At 42.4% G+C, this 19,718-nt stretch overlaps 1 protein-coding gene and 1 non-coding gene across 3 annotated transcripts in view; both read left to right on the top strand.

Moving 5' to 3' along the window:
- The window catches only part of LOC126187902 (uncharacterized), a 1,224,785-nt gene that overhangs the window by 1,146,755 nt on the left and 58,312 nt on the right, over nucleotides 1-19,718 (top strand). The gene's annotated exons all lie outside the window — the stretch shown is intronic.
- Trnas-cga (transfer RNA serine (anticodon CGA)) lies at nucleotides 9,976-10,050 on the top strand. The gene has a single exon. It is a non-coding gene; the product is annotated as a tRNA-Ser (tRNA).

Genomic DNA, 19,718 nt, shown 5'->3' with positions numbered 1-19,718 from the left:
TAGAGAGACAATAGTAAGAGCCATTTTGCACTTGGTTCTAAATAAGGGGACTATGGGCAGAGAGAAGCAGATTGTGAATAATATCATCTTACAAAAATATGAGTACAGTTATCCATGAACTGAGTACCCAGCGTTGCCTGAGTATTCATTTATTCCAATCTTCTATTAGCCCATCACCTCTTTGTCCACCTTTTCCGCCCACCAGTCTCTGTCCACGTTATCACGCTCATCCCAATAGGAGGCTGGTGATTCTCACCCGCACAGTATTTCTTTCCAGATTGTATCTAATATGTGTACCATATTTGGTTGAAATTGTTTACAGATTTGGTTGAAATTGTTTGAGGTGTCTGGGATGACTTTTTACCCGCACAAGCACGTGTCAAATATGTTGTTGTTGTGCTCTTCAGTCCTGAGACTGGTTTGATGCAGCTCTCCATGCTACTCTATCCTGTGCAAACTTCTTCATCTCCCAGTACGTACTGCAGCCTACATCCTTCTGAATCTGCTTAGTGTATTCATCTCAGTCGCCGGCCGGAGTGGCCGTGCGGTTCTGGGCGCTACAGTCTGGAGCCGGGCGACCGCTACGGTCGCAGGTTCGAATCCTGCCTCGGGCATGGATGTGTGTGATGTCCTTAGGTTAGTTAGGTTTAATTAGTTCTAAGTTCTAGGCGACTGATGACCTCAGAAGTTAAGTCACATAGTGCTCAGAGCCATCTAAAAGAGAGAGAGAGAGCCATCTCTTGGTCACTCTCTACGATTTTTACCCTCCACGCTGCCCTCCAATACTAAATTGGTGATCCCTTGATGCCTCAGAACATGTCCTACCAACCGATCCCTTCTTCTAATCAAGTTCTGCCACAAACTCCTCTTATCCCCAATCTTATTCAATACCTCCTCATTAGTTGTGTGATCTACCGATCTAATCTTCAGCATTCTTCTGTAGCACCACATTTCGAAAGCTTCTATTCTCATCTTGTCCAAACTGTTTATCGTCCATGTTTCACTTCCATACATGGCTACACTCCATACAAATACTTTCAGAAACGACTTCCTGACACTTAAATCTATACTCGATGTTAACAAATTTCTCTTCTTCAGAAACGCTTTCCTTGCCATTGACTGTCTACTTCGACCATCATCAGTTATTTTGCTCCCCAAGTAGCAAAATTCCTTTACTACTTTAAGTGTATCATTTCCTAATCTAATTCCCTCGGCATCACCCGATTTAATTCGACTACATTCCATTATCCTCGTTTTGCTTTTGTTGATGCTCATCTTATATCCTCCCTTCAAGACACTGTCCATTCCGTTCAAGTGCTCTTACAAGTCCTTTGCTGTCTCTGACAGAATTACAATGTCATCGGTGAACCTCAAAGTTTTTATTTCTTCTCCATGGATTTTAATACCTACTCCGAATTTTCTTTTGTTTGCTTTACTGCTTGTTCAATATACAGATTGAATAACATCGGGGAGAGGCTACAACCCTGTCTCATTCCCTTCCCAACCACTGCTTCTCTTTCATGTCCCTCGACTCTCATAACTGCCATCTGGTTTCTGTACAAATTGTAAATAGCCTTTCGCCCCCTGTATTTTACCCCTGCCACCTTCAGAATTTGAAAGAGAGTGTTCCAGTCAACGTTGTCAAAAGCTTTCTCTAAATCTACAAATGGTAGAAACGTAGGTTTGCCTTTTCGTAGTCTAGCTTCTAAGATAAGTCGTAGGGTCAGTACTGCCTCACGTGTTCCCATATTTCTACGGAATCCAAACTGATCTTCCCCGAGGTCGGCTTCTACCAGTTTTTCCATTCGTCTGTAAAGAATTCGCGTTAGTATTTTGCAACCGTGACTTATTAAGCTGATAGTTCGGTAATTTTCACATCTGTCAACGCCTGCTTTTTTTAGAATTGGAATTATTATATTCTTCTTGAAGTCTGAGGGTGTTTCGCCTGTCTCATACATTTTGCTCACCAGATGGCAGAGTTTTGTCAGGACTGGCTCTCCCAAGTCCGTCAGTAGTTCTAATGGAATGTTGTCTACTCCTGGAGCCTTGTTTCGGCTCAGGTATTTCAGTGCTCTGTCAAACTCTTCACGCAGTATCGTATCTCCCATTTCATCTTCATCTACATTCTCTTCCCTTTCTATAACATGTCAAATATATTTCACATTTATTTTACATGTTGCACAGGTATTTGTAGAAATATTTCACCTCTATATCTAGCGAACACCCTGCAGTTTCATTTTCAAGCAGCTCAATGTTTACGACTATGCCACGTACAATGATATAATTTTGCAGCTACATTTGGTGGTATATGTGGCTACTGTCTGTGAAATGTGGCCGGCCGTGGTGGCCAGGCGGTTAAAGGCGCTACAGTCTGGAACCGCGCGGCCGCTACGGTTGGTCATCACACACTTCCTGCCTCGGGCATGGATGTGTGTGATGTCCTTAGGTTAGTTAGGTTTAAGTAGTTCTAAGTTCTAGGGGACTGATGACCTTAGAAGTTAAGTCCCATAGCGCTCAGAGCCATTTTTTTGTGAAATGTGTTGTGAATAAAATTGATCGTAAAGGAGTGATGCCGCAGTTGTTCACGCATCTCAGTGCTTATGACGTTATATCTGCTGAACTATGTGTCATATAATGCATAATTTTGCGTGCACATTCAGTGATATACGTAAATGCTGTAAGCAAAGCGTGTCGCGTACACAGTAAGTGGTAAAAGAAGTAATAAGTAAAATCAGCACAGCTGATGTCACAATTTTACTGCATGAACAGTTAAAGTGTAATAGGCGACAAACTTTTCTCCTTTAATCATTTTTTGAGGGCTGACAGCGGAAAAAAGTTACATAAAGATTTGTGATTATGTGTGACTTTTTTGTAAGTCACTACGCGCTCTCAATCTCAGATATACAGGGTGTTACAAAAAGGTACGGCCAAACTTTCAGGAAACATTCCTCACACACAAATAAAGAAAAGATGTTATGTGGACATGTGTCCGGAAACGCTGTCGTTCCATACATTATTGCCGTCTAGTATGTTTCTGCACATTCGTCAAAGGTAGGCGGAGAAGTGGACGATGCGCACGTGATCCATGTCGTGTCACCGCTGGGAGTGTACGATGTGTTACACTGTTTCATTGTTGCGCCAGAGCCGAGGAGGATTCTGATCCGCCCTACAATGCCATTCGGGTGAGATGTCGTTCTTTATGGAGGGGGGGGGGGGGGGGTTCTTGGTGGTGCGATATGACCCATCCCGTCGTGTTCTACAGCCTTGCGTGAACCATCTGCACACACCCGTTGCACTGCCGAAACACTTCGTCCCACACGAGCAGCAGTTTCCCGGAAGGGTGCATCACATTCTCTCATGCCAATAATGCACCCTCCTTCAAACTCACTGATTCCACGGTACGATTCGCGCGTACGTCTGCCAGGCATCGTGCACGTCTGCTCAAGTCCTGCAGATCCTTTACCTTCGGTAAAAAGGACCTGAGTCCCGCTTCGAATTGAGCTTCGATGACCATCGAAGAAGTGTCTGGAGACGCCACGGACGTCAGTGGTATACCAACCTGACTGTCGCCCGCCATACTGCCCGACAACCAGGAGTGACGGTATAGGGTGCTGTTTCATTTCATAACTGAATCCCTTTGGTGGTCTTGCGTGGCACCCTTGTAGCTCAGCGGTACGTCGATGACATTTTACGCTCCGTTGTGTTGGTCTTCATGGCATACCACCCAGGGCTTACATTTCAGCAAGATAATGGCTACCCGCACACGGCGAGTGATTGTACTGCTTGTTTTCGTGCTTCCCAAACTCTGCCTTTGCCAACCAAGTCACCGGATCACTCACCATCTGATAAAATTTCTAGCATTGTGGGCAGGGCACTCCAACGAGCTCGGAATTTTGACACTCTTAACGCGCCAGTTGGATAGAATACGGCACTATATCGCCCAGGAATACATCGAATAACTCTGTCAGTCAGTGCCAAGCAGATTAACTGTTTGTGTAAGGACCAGAGGTGGACCAACGCGTTACTGACTTGCTCAATTTGTGAAGCTCTTTCTGTGAATAACTCATTCAATTTTCCTGAAACTGTAATCATTTAAAATTGTCGCATCTTCTGTTCATTTACATTGACTACTGCGATATTGCAGAAGACGCCTTACCGGTACAACGAAGCATTGTACCAATGAGAAATTTAAGTGCCCAGGGGGATGAGTCTGTTCATGTGCTTTACGTTTACTTGTTTCCGCCTCATTCGGGTTGTTATTTTGTAGAATTTTGTAAAAAGCTTTCAAAACCGAAATTAAGTTGTCAAGGCTTCTCACATGAGCGCAACATTGTGGGCTTATGGAAACTTTGACTCTGTTAGCTTGTCTACAGTACCCGAAGAACATAACTGAAGTGTCTTAATTTCGTCATTTGAAGTGCTTTGCTTTACCCTGAGTGCAACCAGCACGAGTATAAGAACCGTTACCAATAGCTGTGACTCATGCACTACTTCACTATGTTCTACACTACGCTTCCTGAATGTGTATGGTGAACGACTACCTAAGCAGTTTGTAGTACACGTAAAAGGAATGTCGGCATGTTGTGTAAGGAAGGGCGATCCCCAGCCTCATGTGTTCACACAAGGAAGACTACCTGCGCGGTGCTCCACCATTGAGACATCGTTTTCCTCCACAGCTGCCTTAGCGGGAACTCGTGCGAATCACTCAGAATACTTCTTACTCACTTCTGTAGCAGTTTCATTCGGCGGAAAAAAAATCACACTGTCTCTCTGGCATTTGACATCGTTGTAGGATAATGGCTTCCACTATACTTTTCTGTGCAACGCATTATTCAACTGTACACTCCCAATAGCTCCATTGTGTTTCCTGAGGTCATCTGCCCACCTTTCAATCGGTCATCATCTCGGTTTTCTATTATTTGTGGTAACCCGGGAAAGAATTACCATTTACCACGCATTCGCGTTGATTACATATCCTATCTATTACAGCGACAATCACGTCTACCATTCCAGTCTGTTCTCTGATCCAAAGAAAAATAAAGTTTGACGTCCCGTCGATGATGAGATTATTAGAGGCGGAGCACAGTCTCAGTTTGGGGAAGTAAGAAGAAGGAAATCGGATGCGCCCTTTCAAAAGAACCACCCCGTATTTCGCCTTAAGTGATTTTTCAAAAGAACCACACTGTATTTCGCCTTAAGTGATTTAGGAAAATCAAGGAAAACCTGAATCGGGGTATCTGGACGGAGACTGGAACCGCCGTCCTTCCGAATACGTGCTCAGTGCATTACCACTGCGCACCTCACTCAGTGTATTCTCTTATCAGTTTGTTTTTCTTTAGTGATTCATAACCAAACTTTTATAATTTTACAAGAAGCTTACCGTAACCTTCCTCGGCAACAACTGTACCAGTCTGACTGAAATCGGCTGCCATCTGTTTCATGTCTTTCATCTAATTCGTCTTAATCATAATGTATATAGCGCTTCCTTACCAAGGCTTTAAAAGTAGCATACTATTCTCATGCTACGTTTTCTTGATTGAAAAGCGATAGTTGTGTTATTATAGAGTAGGTTGATAACTGCGCTCCACTTCCCAGACGATACAAACGTTTGGTAGGAACTGTGCCAGCATCATAGGTATAGAACGTGGTATCATTTTGAAATTGATTGTATGTATAGTACGGGGAAGCTTTGTGAGCGGCTTCATTCTAGCATCAACTTGGAAGCTGCTTCACTAATCGTTTACTCGAGGAGAGACGGGCAGTGGTTCACTGGTAACAATACCAAAACACACCTGATTCCCATGTACGTCTCTCTTTTTCTCAGACGAATACACGCAGGTCCAGTTCCGTTGGCCGAAGTTACTGCTTCCCTTCTCGGATAGTAATTCTGATTCGTTATTATTAAACTCGGTTTCGCGATTTCCGCTGCTACAAAGTAAGCGGCGGTAGCCTGTATTCTGTCCTCAGGTGGCCCGACGACTTTTCTTATGCAAAATTATTTAAATATGCCGCCGTTAAGTGCATGTCTCTAGGCGGACGTATCCAGAGACATTTCAACCAAAAAGGTAAACATATAAATGATGTACGACCTTCTTGGCGCGATTGTCCGGAGAATGTGGGGAAAATCACATTATGCTGCTGTGTCGCTCAAGGCTGGAAAAGGGTCTATAAATTTAATAAGGAGCTTGTCGTGAGCGGACGAAGCCGTCGCTGACCTGCTGCTGGGGGAATCCCGCCCTTCTCTTTTTGGTGTCCTTGCTAAAACGCTTTCCTTATTTTGATGCGGAGTGTTTATTAGTTTGTGAACGCTCTATCATATCACGTAGCCTGCAGCCGCCGCGCAGTGAGAATGCACTGGAATTTCCGCACTGCACAGGGTGGGGCTCTAGCAGGCGTGCGTGTTGACCTCCCTCTCGTTTCCTCTGGGTTACTTTGCTGCCCAGTAAAATTAAACGATTGATAATGTTACTACCAGTCGTTCGATAAGGAAGGGCAAACCATTTGAAAAATCAAGACTCTCATAGGATATATCGATCTAGGAAAAATGTTAGGCAAAATAAAGTGGTGTAATATTTTGACATTCTATGAAAAATTGATGTACGCTTTAGGGAAAGACGGGTAATACACAATACGTACAAGAAGCAAGAGAGAGGGAACAGCAAAAATGGAGAAAGAACGGCGAAGCGCTCTAATTGAAGGGGCGCGTAGGGCACGGATGCTTTCTTTCACACCTACTATGCAACCTGTAGATCAAAGAAGCACTAACGGAAGTAAAAGAATATTTCAGGATTCGCATGAAACTTCGCAGTGAAAGTATATCAGTGATAAGATTCGATGATGACATTGCTATCTCCAGTGGAGGTGAGAAAGAATTACAGGACCTGGTGGATGGAATAAACACTGTAATGACTGCAGAATATAAAGTGGGAATAAACCAAATAAAGACGAGAGTAATTAAAAGAAGCAGAAATGAGGCTAACATCAAAGTGAAGGAATTCTGCTACCGTGAAAGCAAAATAACGGATGACGGACGGTGCCACAGAGGGCACGAATTGTAGGGCAAGACAGGGGCTTGAATATATCCAAATAAATAGTTTCTGTTGTAAGTTCTACTTCCACGGTGCCATGCTTCCAGCCCATGTGAGTGCTAGCGAGACATTCGCATCTCAAGGAGTGATGTATGTGGTAGTTCTCGTATAAAGCACTTCGTATTGCAACTTAAACTCACTTGATAATGCACGTCATTTTGACGCTATCCTTTTATTATTAAACCACGGACCACAAGTAGAAGCATGTTTGTGCCACACAGTGCTTATATTGTGGGAACATAGCATGTCGTACTCTCTTTGCAGGTGTAAACATTGTGTATTCTCTTCGTCGCATAATGATGAGCGTGTGAATGGATCGGTTCTTAATCGGTGATTTTCGTATGCGCCATTGGATAAGGCCCTAGGTGGTAGAATGCAGCTTGTCATACTCGAGGCGGGTATCTTTACATTTTTGTCCATCACATTTAAACTGCGCTGCTGTTCAAATGTATTTATGTAAGTTACGCAAAAACGACTGAGACTGTGTCTGTACTTAGCAAAAATTTTCAGATGGATTTGGTCTTCTCCAAAAAGGTTTTAATTGACTTCGAACACTGTTCTTGTTCCTTCCACTATGGAAACATTTTTGCATGTCGCTTTCACTGAGGCTGTCCGAAAGGTATGTTGTTTTTGTTTTTACCTCTTTCACAAAATGATTACCTTCTAGCGCGAACTTATTGCCGACTAAAAATTGTTCAAAATGGCTCTGAGCACTATGGGACTTAACTTCTAAGGTCATCAGTCCCCTAGAACTTAGAACTACTTAAACCTAACTAACCTAAGGACATCACACACATCCATGCCCGAGGCAGGATTCGAACCTGCGACCGTAGCGGCCGCGCGGTCCTAGACTAAAAATTGTTTCACAGATAAACCACTATGAGTGAGCGCATTGCTTTGAAACAAAATCCGTCCGGTTTTCGGCAGTTGAGGGCTCTTCTTACGTACACTTCCTGAAAATTGTTCCAGAATTACGTTATAACGTTTAAATCAGCTGTTTAACCGCAGGGGCTTCATTCTGCCACATAAATTCATTGGATCTCGAAATAAACAAAAAAACCTTTTTATTGAACGTATTTACTTGGTTCATGGGGGAGGTGATGACTTTCCTTGCGTGGATTGAGGTTCGGTTTATGGATCACACGTAAAGATACAAATCTTATTAATGAATAATAAGACTTAATAAACAATTCTGCTACTTCTCCAACGCTTCCAAAATATAAGAATAAACTTGTTTTCCCCCATATTCATCACACAAATTTTTCTGCTCCATTTTCGCGCACTTACCTCTTATTTAACTCTTTTGGTAAAATACGTCGAACACCTTCACTACCAATCGAAACATTTCAGTAATACGATGAACACTTAATCTCCTGCCTGCTGTTTTGCTTCTAGAACTTTTGCTATGTTTTCCTCGTCATCTTCCACAAAGTCCTTACCTTCATAAAACCTCTTATGCCATTGTGAGAAAGCAAGCGCGACACTTCTCATCACTGTAGTCTTCTGCATGCATCTGGTGAGTCTCCGCTAAGTTTCACAACCATTATTTATGTTAACCTGCCTACACTAATAGTGTGTTAAACTTGGCAAACAACTGTGTCGCTAAAATCCGGTTTCTCATTGACAAGTTCGTCTCTATGTATAGCGTTACGGACGATGATGTCCAACGTTCAGTTACATTCACACAGTTAGTTGAGTATAGACTTTTCTGATTGTCACCTTTTGTAAAGAAGTACTGTATTTTACGTGGTCTCTGCAGCTGCTGATTTCTCACATTGAGCAACATCAGACACAGTATTAGTTAACGTCAAGAAATTTATAATAAGGTTAAGCGTTCTTTGGATCGCAACATTCTGACTTGAAACGTTGAGACATCTGTATGCGAAACTTTAAACTGACAGCAAAAGCATTTTTCTGGAATTATTCCGCAGCCTTAACGTCATGAACAAATATAAAAGAATTCTTTAATAATTAAAGTTTGTGTCTTTGATGCTCTGTGTTGTGTTTTGGCGCCGTTAGGGTTAAATGTTCATATGTTTGCAATGAGTGTATAGAATTAAACTCTAGAGCTGTTGTGAAGTTATCCGCTGGTGTATGACAGTTCATGACAACGCGTCTCCTGGGCTCCGATTGTTGTTACGTTTGAAATGTATCATTTATGAATCTTTGGAACAAACTTTTATAACAACAGCAAGGAGATACCTTGCCAAGAGAAAGCATCCCGCAAAGAAGAGGAAATAACGCTGGAGGGGAACGGGCGGGGCAGAATCGATGGGAATGTCTGGCAGTGAGCCAGAAGCGAACTAATCCGCATCTTGAATACTGACTGGGTGGAAGCGATTTACTGAAGCTTTCCGCAGTTGTTTTGGAAATAAGATTTCGGTTAGGTTAGCATACAGGTTTTAGAAACCTGTAGTACGTGTAACAGAGTTTAACGTTGTCGTCAGTTTTTCATTTTCTCAAGACAAGAGTTTTGTTTCCAGAATGAGATTTTCACTCTGCAGCGGAGTGTGCGCTGATATGAAACTTCCTGGCAGATTAAAACAGTGTGCCGGACCGAGACTCGAACTCGGGATTTTGCCTTTCGCGGGCAAGTGCTCGACTCACGCCCCGTCCTCACAGCTTTACTTCTGCAAGTATCTCGTCTCCTACCTTCCAAACTTTACAGAATCTCTCCTGCGAACCTGGAGAACTAGCACACCTGAAAGAAAGGATATTGCGGAGACATGGCTTAGCCACAGCCTGCGGGATGTTTCCAGAACGATATTTTCACTCTGCAGCGGAGTGTGCGCTGATATGAAGGTTCGCAGGAGAGCTTCTGTAAATTTTGGAAGGTAGGAGACGAGATACTGGTAGAAGTAAAGCTGTGAGGACGGGGCGTGAGTCGTGCTTGGGTAGCTCAGTCGGTAGAGCACTTGCCCGCGAAAGGCAAAGGTCCCGAGTTCGAGTCTCGGCCCGGCACACAGTTTTAATCTGCCAGGAAGTTTCAAGAGTTTTGTTGATAGTTGTAAGCTGTGTGTGTAGAGCTAACATTATATCACTGTTTCGTTTCTCTAGGAATATTGATACTGTGGAATGGGTGTTTGTAGAGTCTCCATTATGTCTTAGACTAATTGTCGGTGTTTGTCCGTGGCAGCCTTGCGCGAGGTTGTCGAACTAGTAGGTAGTTGGGAGATGTTAGTCAAGGGAACGGACTCCTTTATGTTTATTGGAATGTAAATTAGCCCTATTGTTAATGTGAAAAATGAAGTGTTCGATTTGTTAAGGTTTTTGTCTTGTAGTTTTTGGCTGTTACCTCCTCATTTTTATTTTAGACATCCTGAGGACTTTCGTGGCTCTAATTAATAGATTGAGTGAAAATTACTAACATTGCATAATTTTAAGTGCTGTGGTCAGATATGGAGCTTATCTGGATACAGTCAGATGTGCTCCAGGCCGAAAATCAGTGGTCTACAAGAATCAACAATTTAATCCTGCGGGTCAAAGCGATACCCGCCGTCCTTCTTAAAACATTTTCAAGAGTATACAGATTTAGCAAGTTGGTTCGGTTGGGCCAGTATATTGTTACTGGCCGTGGCTTTATTGCGTTGCGCGTCGACTGGAAAACCTAAACGATGGAAGAAGCGGTTTCTTTCGCGACCCCATAGAAACACAGTAGAAAAAAGCATGTGCACTGTTTACTGATTCTAGCCTGTCGATGCTTTGCTTCACGATTGTGAGAGTTCCGTATTTGCGTCCTTCACATATCTGATCTGGACAAAAGGAATTTACTGACTTGTGCTATACAGAGTATTTTGTATGTGATTTTATTTATTTCAATGGCAGGACACAGGCATGTACAAAATAAAACAAAAGTGCACAGAAGATTTGGCATCTGGTATGTGTAGGAATATTCCAGGATACTTCCGCTTTGGGCATTCATTTTGAGCAAATGTCCTACAGTCTGTGTACTAGATCCGCAATCACAAGGGGGAGAGTTGAGAAGATCTCATTTATTCATTAGGGCTTTATATCCAATGTGACCTGTCCTCAGTCAATACAAGACTGTCTACACACTCCTCTTCAAACATGATGCCTGTTGTTTAGCTGACTGGTCTGTAGCCCAATGATAGTTAAGTGACAAAGTTTCATATCTGCCACCATTCTTCCGTCCTATCTTTCCGAATAGAATTCCTTGACATAAGCTGACTAGGGTAACACCGTCTAGGACTATATGTCAGAGAAGAGATAAGTCCACCACTCCCCAAGAGATACTAACTACAGATTCTTCACAATATTGCTGTGTGTGTTGAGTTTCTGCTAGTGATATTCTACTTCGTTTTACGGTAACAGAGCGAACCAAATTTATAGTCAAATATTCAGTGTGAAAGATGTAATAGTGCTTTCTAACAATAAGAGGTCTCATTATGTTGTTGTTTTGTTCCTCTTAGTACTCAAATGCAGTGTAGATAGGACTGATTTGAACTAAACTTAAAACCTCCACTTCTTCTGCTATAAATTCAAGGCTTGTAGATCATTAAGAAAGAAGTTCTGTCTTTTCTTAATCGGTTAATTTGATTCAAATGGTTCAAAAGGCTCTAATCACTATGGGACTTAACATCTGAGGTCATCAGTCCCCTAGACTTAGAACTACTTAAACCTAACTAACCTAAGGATATCACACACAACCATGCCCGAGGCAGGGTTAATGTGAACTGCTATTTAACGTCGCTAGCGTTGACGGTAGTGGGGCTAGGCAAGTTAATGAATGTACAAAGAAAAGAGTACTGAAGCCAGTAAAGAAAAACTTTGGACTATCTTTTTGCTTACTCTGAATGACTGGCTTACGCTATGTCTAATGCCGTCATCGATAACACGATTTGCGAGCATGTTCTTTATTCTGGTACACGGTTTCAGTGCGAGGTAAATTTGAGTTTAACAAGGAGTGCATCGAGCCATACCATATTTATGCAGGATAAAGGTAAAGAAAGAGCTACTAGAGGCTACAGATTCTTCAGGGATCCGGACTCAGACTAAGATATCAGTGACAGTGCCCCTTCACAACACCTAGCCTTGTTTCGGAAACCAAGGATCTATACCTTGAAACTTTCCACATTTACGGCTCGTGAATGTAGGTCATCTTAAATCCTATGTTGTGAAGATGATTCACAGAAAAATACTCGCAACGCAGAGCTCTTCGCAGTTCTCTACCTGCCACGCTTTAGCGATGGCGTGGCTGCATATGTAGTAGGGGTGAGGTCGTTGAGCGAATCGTGTTGACAGAAAAGGGGTCGTAGACAATGCACTAAGATCCCTGGTACTACGTATAGCTCATGTGTTGCTATCACATTGCATGTTTGTGAATTTAGTGGTGCTATGTGGTCTTCCGACACATGTACACAATTCCATTCTTTCGAGAAACTGTCATCCTTTATTATAAATATACAATTCGTAGGCGCCATTTTCATCTTGATAACTGCCCGAAGCAAGAGCTACAGTGTCAATCTTCCAGGAAGTTTCGTATCAGCGCACACTCCGCCCCATAGCTAAAATTCATTCTGGAAACTCCCCGAATGTTCAATAATTCGACATTTCCAGTCAGTCTGCATCAAGGTGTATGAAGTTTGGTTGTTTCTCTCCAATGCGGGCATTATCGTTGATTCTTACTCATTTATTCCACCATCGCCTTTCTCTACAGAGTGCTGCCTGAAAGCTGGCTCTCTAGTATCCATGTCTTACCTCTTAAAATTCACTGGAAGCCTCTGTCGTTCCGGAAAAGACACAAGCCCCTAATACTAGCCCAGCCTGCTACTGAGTTCACTCAGTCACAATCAGTAGTCTATCCTATATGTAAGGGGAAAACCGCCTCATGAGTTTCGAACTGCGACCGAAACATAAGCCTCCTAAGGCCGACACGCTGGTCTTTGTCACCAAATTAGTTTCGACAAGGCTCGAAAACGAAACATTACAGCACGTCCAATAAACACAATGAATATCGACGACAACGAAGTCATGTAATTAACATATTAAAATTTCTAGCCAGACGCGCCATTGTATTTTTATTTTTCTTGTACATGTGCTATATTACTGTCGTAGTGACACTGAATCAGCCATATTGTGAGTCCTAATTTAGTGATATTCTTGACACAAAAAATCTCTCTTCATGTACAGATCATATCCTCAAAATCTGTAGGTGCTTCAGCTTGTTAGTAGGTAAAACGATACCGAATGTTAACTATACTACAAAACAGTCGTATCTATATAACATCGTATGCTTGCGATCTGTTGAACCGCTTGTAAAATATGGTCTGAGTTACTTAAGACACATTTCTTATAATTTTTAATGGTCTGTCAATTGATTAATTTCATTATAGTCGTGGATGTTCCCAAAAAATGTTTAATCTTCATGAATTTGTATTTGTTTTCGGTGTAGCAAAATAATAGTGATTAAGAGGTGGGACTCTTTAAGTACACGAATACGTTCAGAGTAAAACAAGATGCAGTGCTATTTGGACGTTCACGACACAGCTGTCGCTACGTTTACATGCGACACAATTTTCGGAAGACGAAAACTGAGTTTCTAAAACCGTTTTTCGCTGCCTAGTGTACATGTTAAGGCCCGAGGCGATTTTGAAAGACCGGTTGTATATCGGTTTTCTGGTCACCGGTTGTTTTACACAAATGGCGTCTGGAGATCGGGTGTTCCGGTTTCTGATTTAATCACCACAGTGTCTGTTTCTCTTCAGTTAAATAGTAGGTGTAGGCAATTTCGTCTGCAATCCAATATTTCTACGTCTCCTTCACTGCACATAAAGGCGCTCCGTCCAGGTTAGCCGAACATTTTTTTTAAAAAAACAAGATGTAACCTGATAACATGAACATGTTTCAAAAACGGCTGTGCATTTACATGGGAACGAAAATCGGTTGTGGAAGTGGAAATCAGGCCACTAGAACAGCATTTACGGTATGGGCATTGGAATGTTTATACACGGTATTCGGAAATTCCCCTTACGAACTTCTAGGACTTGTGGATGGGATTGAGTACATAATATTTTGAACAGGAACCCATGTCCGGAAATGTACTGTTCCCGTTCTTTGACGGTTTCAATACAGATGTTTTAACTTATTCACTTCTGCTAGAGGCATTGAATAAGGCTTGATGCATTACAATTATTAGGTAACAGTTCGAAAGAAAACATAACGAAAGGTCTGTTTATCACGTAAGCACATTTTTTGTATTAACATGTAACCATTACGTGTTTACATTATTGGAAACAAAAAGAACCCAGCATACTGTACGTACAGAACAGTACTGATGAATGAAACAGCTGCTCGATCTGGCGATCACCAGCATTTTTACAGACATTGTAACAACGAAACATTTTCTGGTACACACTCTCCATCCCACTGGTGTCTGTTCAGTTTCTAGTACAATAGCAAGAACTCGTGCCAACAGATCTTCCTCTGCCTCCACAGGAATCTTGTGAATTAAACTTTGCATTTGACCCCACAAGAAGTGCTCTATAAAATGCGTAGTACATGTCATCCTGTCTACCGTATTGCATACCAGGAAAAGCAACTCTCGAGACATTTCTCTTTCCCTCAGCAGACGTGGGCGCGTTACACGTCTGAATTGCGGACATGTGCTCCTATTCAAAATATTTACATTACCGTCCACAAATCCTAGAAGTTTGTAACGGGAATTTCCAAACACCCTGTATGACCAATCACACGTGGTACTATTATGACATGGATTTACGAAATCCGGTTTTAGAAGTCCCATGTAAACATAGCGAATATGTGGCTTACCTTGTTATCGTTTTTTACGAATCGGTGTGACAGTGAAGTGGAACTGTGCAGGGAAACAAACGGCGCCTTCGGTAGGCAGGCAGGCAGCCAGCTGGGCACTGGCATGGCGCCAGCGGCGGCGGCGGCGCCGTTGCGTGTCCTTGGCCTTGCGGCGACCAGCTGAGCGCCCTGGCCTGCAGCTGCCGGCAGTGTCACCGTTCGCCGAATGGGCCCGCCTCTCCGCGACTCTGATAGTGGCGCGGCCGCGGAATTACCGCGCCGAGCGCCGTACCGCACAGCCGACGAGTCACCCGCTTCCCGAAACTCTGGCCACGTAGTGTTAGATCCCCCTCAACCCGTGCTCGAGTACACGCCTGGCGTCATTTCGTGAGCACCAGCTGCGTCTATGCATATTTTTCGCAACAGATATCCCGAAGAAGGAAAGTGGATGAATCAGAAACAAAGTTTCAGTATACCACTTGTACCTCACCAGCAAAATCAACTCACCGAATTCTGTATCAGTCGCGATGCACAAACCCCATAAAATACACCGTCCGTGAAAATTGGAACTACAGAAAAGGCCTAAAGGATCTGAATATGGAGAACGTGCGGGACGTTACAAATGGCGTTAACTTAGGCCCAACAGCGTCTTCTCTTGTGTAAACGGAAAAGACAGTGCTGCGCTAAAGGCAGCTAAATAACATGAAAACAAGACCCTGAGTATAAAATGTCGAATCAAAACATCTTCAGCTGTCTAAATTTCCAGTTGTTATTTTATTTGACCAACCAGTTTCACCGCTGCATTTCGCCGTCTTCAGTTCCTCTGACCGACGGGTAGGAAGAATCCCACCTCTGATGTAATCAAAATAGGGGCAACTGATGATCGGAGGGATCACAGTGTCAAAAATTTACGAATAGAAGTCTCTAAATGCTGGCACCTGTTTTGACTCGACCAGAGATGGGATTCTTCTTCATATCTGTCAGGATGCGTGAAGGTGGCGTAATGTAGCGCTGAATGTGGTAGCTCAAATAAAATAACAGTTGGAAATGAAAACGGCAGAAGGTATTTTGATTCGATATTTTACATTGAAGGGCCAAGGTCCTGCAACAATCTGTAAAAAAGGTGGAATTAGGGAGAGCCAGAACAAGTAGATTCATCACGAAAACGATAGTATTGTTTCTATCTGGGATGGTATATCACGTACAGTGATATTTCAGATCATATAGACAAATTGCTGCATGTACATCTACACTCAGCAGACGACCCGACTGTGTGTAGTGTCCCCCATACCCATTCCTCTCACGAATGGTACGTGGAGAGGACGATTGTCTATAAACCTAAGTGTGCACTCTAATTTCTCTGATTTTCTCGTTGTGATCATTTCGCGTGAGATATATGGGAGAAAGTAATTTCTAACATAAGCCTTTGAAATTTCAATAATAAACCTCCGCGATGCACAATGCCTCTCTAGTAGAGGTTCCACTAGAGCTACTTTCGCATCTCCGTAATGCTCTCGCACCGACCAACATTCCCGTTACGGAACGCGTCGCTCTTCGTAGAAACTTATCTATCTCTGGTTAATACAACTCGGCAAGGTTCGTAGACTGAGGAAAAAGCCTCATGAATTGGTCGGACAGCTGTTTTCAACCTGTCGATGATAAAAAGAATTCGTTGCAGTGCCAGCAGACAGGGGGCCATGGAGTCAGCAAGGATGATTAGCAGCTCATGTTCGCCCAGCTTCGGTAGACTCAACTCTGAAGGACTGTATTTTTGGACATGTCTGTGCCGATGGTTCGATAGCGTCTACTAATGGATGGCTTGGTTGATGACACGCATGCCGTCCAGTATGAGTCAAGTAACGTATTACTTATTCTGACATCCATTACAAGTAGAATTAATTAATAATACAAGCGTGGTCCGGCAATTTTTCCCGCGCACAGTTCGTGGCTGAAGCAGGAAGTTGAGGGAAGGGGGCTAAATCGATGCACCATGCAGCAGAAACAGCACTACGTCTTGCAGAACACAGATGCAAATATATTTTGTAATAGTTCCGTATTGCCGAGCTATCAGATGGAGTACACGAACTGCCGTGTTCGTACCTCTCAAAAAGAGTTGCAGTAATGAAATTGTTTGTATACTGTTGAGCGTGCGCGCATTTACAATGACACTCTGTGCGACAGTCCGTCTGCTTAGCTGGATGGTAACGTGCCTACCTCCCATGCACTGGACCCGGGTTCGATCCCCGGCCGGGTTGGAGATTTTCCCCGCTCGGGGACTGGGTGTTTTATTGTCCTCATCGTAATTTCATCCTCATCATCGGCCGCAAGTCGCCCAATGTGACGCCGACTGAAATAAGACTTGCTTGACGGCCGAACCCGACTGGTACATCCCGGCCAACAATGCCATATGCTCATTTTTTTTCTGTGCGACAGTGCGATTTTATCATTCGAGGAAAACCTTTAAATTAATGTTCTCCATCGTAAGGAAGTAGATTGACTATTTCTGTGACTGTTAGCTGAATGTTGTACTTTTTGATTGCAGCCGACTGCCGGTCTAGACAGAGTGAGGCATGACTGATTTGTGTCTCCTTCATACAGCGAGACGCGCAGCTCGTGTGTTAGGATGTCTGTTACACTGATCAAAAAAATTTTGCAGGACTCGGTACTCCCTACGTGTGAATGTTCCCTTGTGTCATAAAATAGCAGAGAATCTATGGAAAACGGTCTTCATTAGCCCTAGTGGTCGGCCACAGATTTTATTCTTTTTCTGCTCAGGTCGACAAATAGATGGTGTCTTCAGAGTAAGGCGCACAGTAGAGGCCTCATCCGCTATAAAGGGCATCGCTAAACAGTTAACACAATTAAGGGAGGCTGTTATAACTTGGTGTCAGACAAAGACGAATCCCACTCTTAAAATGGAACGTTTGTTGTTATATTAGTTTTACCATACAGCTAATCAGTCTCCGTAGGATTTGTTGACAGCATGAAATAATGGACCAGGGTACTCTTTCTCATTAAAATACATAGTTCTTGATTTTGAAGTTCATTCACAGACACAGAATTAAAATAACATAAAATAGAGCTAGAAGACAAACAGAAAAAAAATTTATTTTGAATAGAAAAGTAAACACATTTCCTTGAAATCGATCATTTCACAATCTTCGTATATATTGCTCGTGCATTTCCCGTTGAAACTATGTACTGCACTTCAAGGTTTTTATTTTTATTAAGAAGTATACTGCACTATAATCCATTTTATTGGAGTTTAAAAAGCGGTAGTTATCAATAAAAATTTACTGAATTGATACATCAGCATTTGAAGACAGTGCTTGAATTTTGCTTTGGTGAAAAAAATACAAACAAGAAAGAATATTTACTTTCGCCTCAGTGTCGGTTCCAGCATGCCCTTGTAGTGAAAAGACTGCGTGTGAAAAGTTAAGAACCATTTTAGTAAGGTACTGGACAATAGTGACTGGGTGTTGTCAAACAGTGCAAACGCCCGCTGTACTGCCGTGGGACTCTGGGGAAGGCCATTGTAACGGCCACTAAAGCGTAACTTTATACTTCAATTGTAGTTTAGTTTTCGTCAGCATCTGTTCCGTCATTGGTTTTCGCTTTCCTGGTCTAAGTGACAGCCCCATCCAAGACGCAGTACGGGACTGTTGTTTAAGAGATATCTTAACAAGAAGCCGCTGAGCTGTAGAGCATTCTGGTCACTACTTTAACTGTATCAAGAGTGTCAAAGTAGTTTACAAGGTATGTGCTTTCAGCGACGGGGTATTCACAATTCAGATACTATCATAGTCTGAACTGGACTTGTATTTGTTAGTTAGCATGCGAAAAATGGTGTACACTGAACGAGTGCGAGGAGAGGCCTAGGTGGATAATCCACTGTACACTTCATGGCATTTTTAAGTTATTTATTTTTTGCCGAAGTAGTGTACTGTTTTTTTCTGTATGAAGAAGACCGCTAACAGCGACTACTCGTTTTTAAAAATTCTTGTTTGCATGTTCAGTATCGGTCAGCTACATCCTCCTTGAGGGTGGTACTTTCACATTTATTACATATAAATATCATCACCTTTCATGGTATAAGACCGACTTAAATCGATGAAAAAGCTAATGTTTCTATTATAAATCGATTGTAGTTATTGGAAGAAACAGAAAGAGACTAGCGATTTTTTTTTAAAAATTATCGTATTGTTAGTATAATTTTTTTTATAATAAACCAGTTGTCACCAGAACACATTCAAGTTTCAATATTAAATCACATGGTTCGTAAACTCATTAGATTTATAATTTTTTTAACTTATTGTGTATACAGCGGGTAAATATTTGACATAAAGTGCAGCATCGAGACACACTTGCAGAAGACATTGAGTAAGTAAAGAATGCAAAAATAGCGTCTGTTCGTGTGCAGCCGCAGAAACCGTCTAAGGCAATAAAAGAAAGAACTTGAAGGCATTTGTGGCTAAATTGGGTCCCTCTCACAAATCCTTCGTCAGGGTGTTAACCGAGATTCAACGGGCATAGAATATCATCAAAATATCTGTAACGAATTAGCTCGTGAAGTATAAGCAAACATTGCGTTCAGTGGCAATGATTCGTGTTTTATCGTGGGCCGATGTGCATTTTCACCACTGTGGCCACATCTTCATGAACAATTTGCTTAAAAGAGATGAATTCAAGGGAAAGTGCGTTCCTGTTACGGGAAGTGCGTGTTTTAAAAAATGGAAAATTGGAATCGAAGAACACAAAATAAAACTGACCTTTCCAGACATTTTCACGCCACAGTTATCGGTTCTGGAACACCGTTTACCACAAATTCACATAGCTCAAGAGCATGGGAAAGATCGGTAGTGT

Source organism: Schistocerca cancellata, chromosome 5 (genome assembly GCF_023864275.1).
Source record: "Schistocerca cancellata isolate TAMUIC-IGC-003103 chromosome 5, iqSchCanc2.1, whole genome shotgun sequence".
Lineage (NCBI taxonomy): Eukaryota > Metazoa > Arthropoda > Insecta > Orthoptera > Acrididae > Schistocerca > Schistocerca cancellata.
Note: the sequence above shows the minus strand (reverse complement) of the source record. Positions and strands in the feature narration are given on the sequence as shown.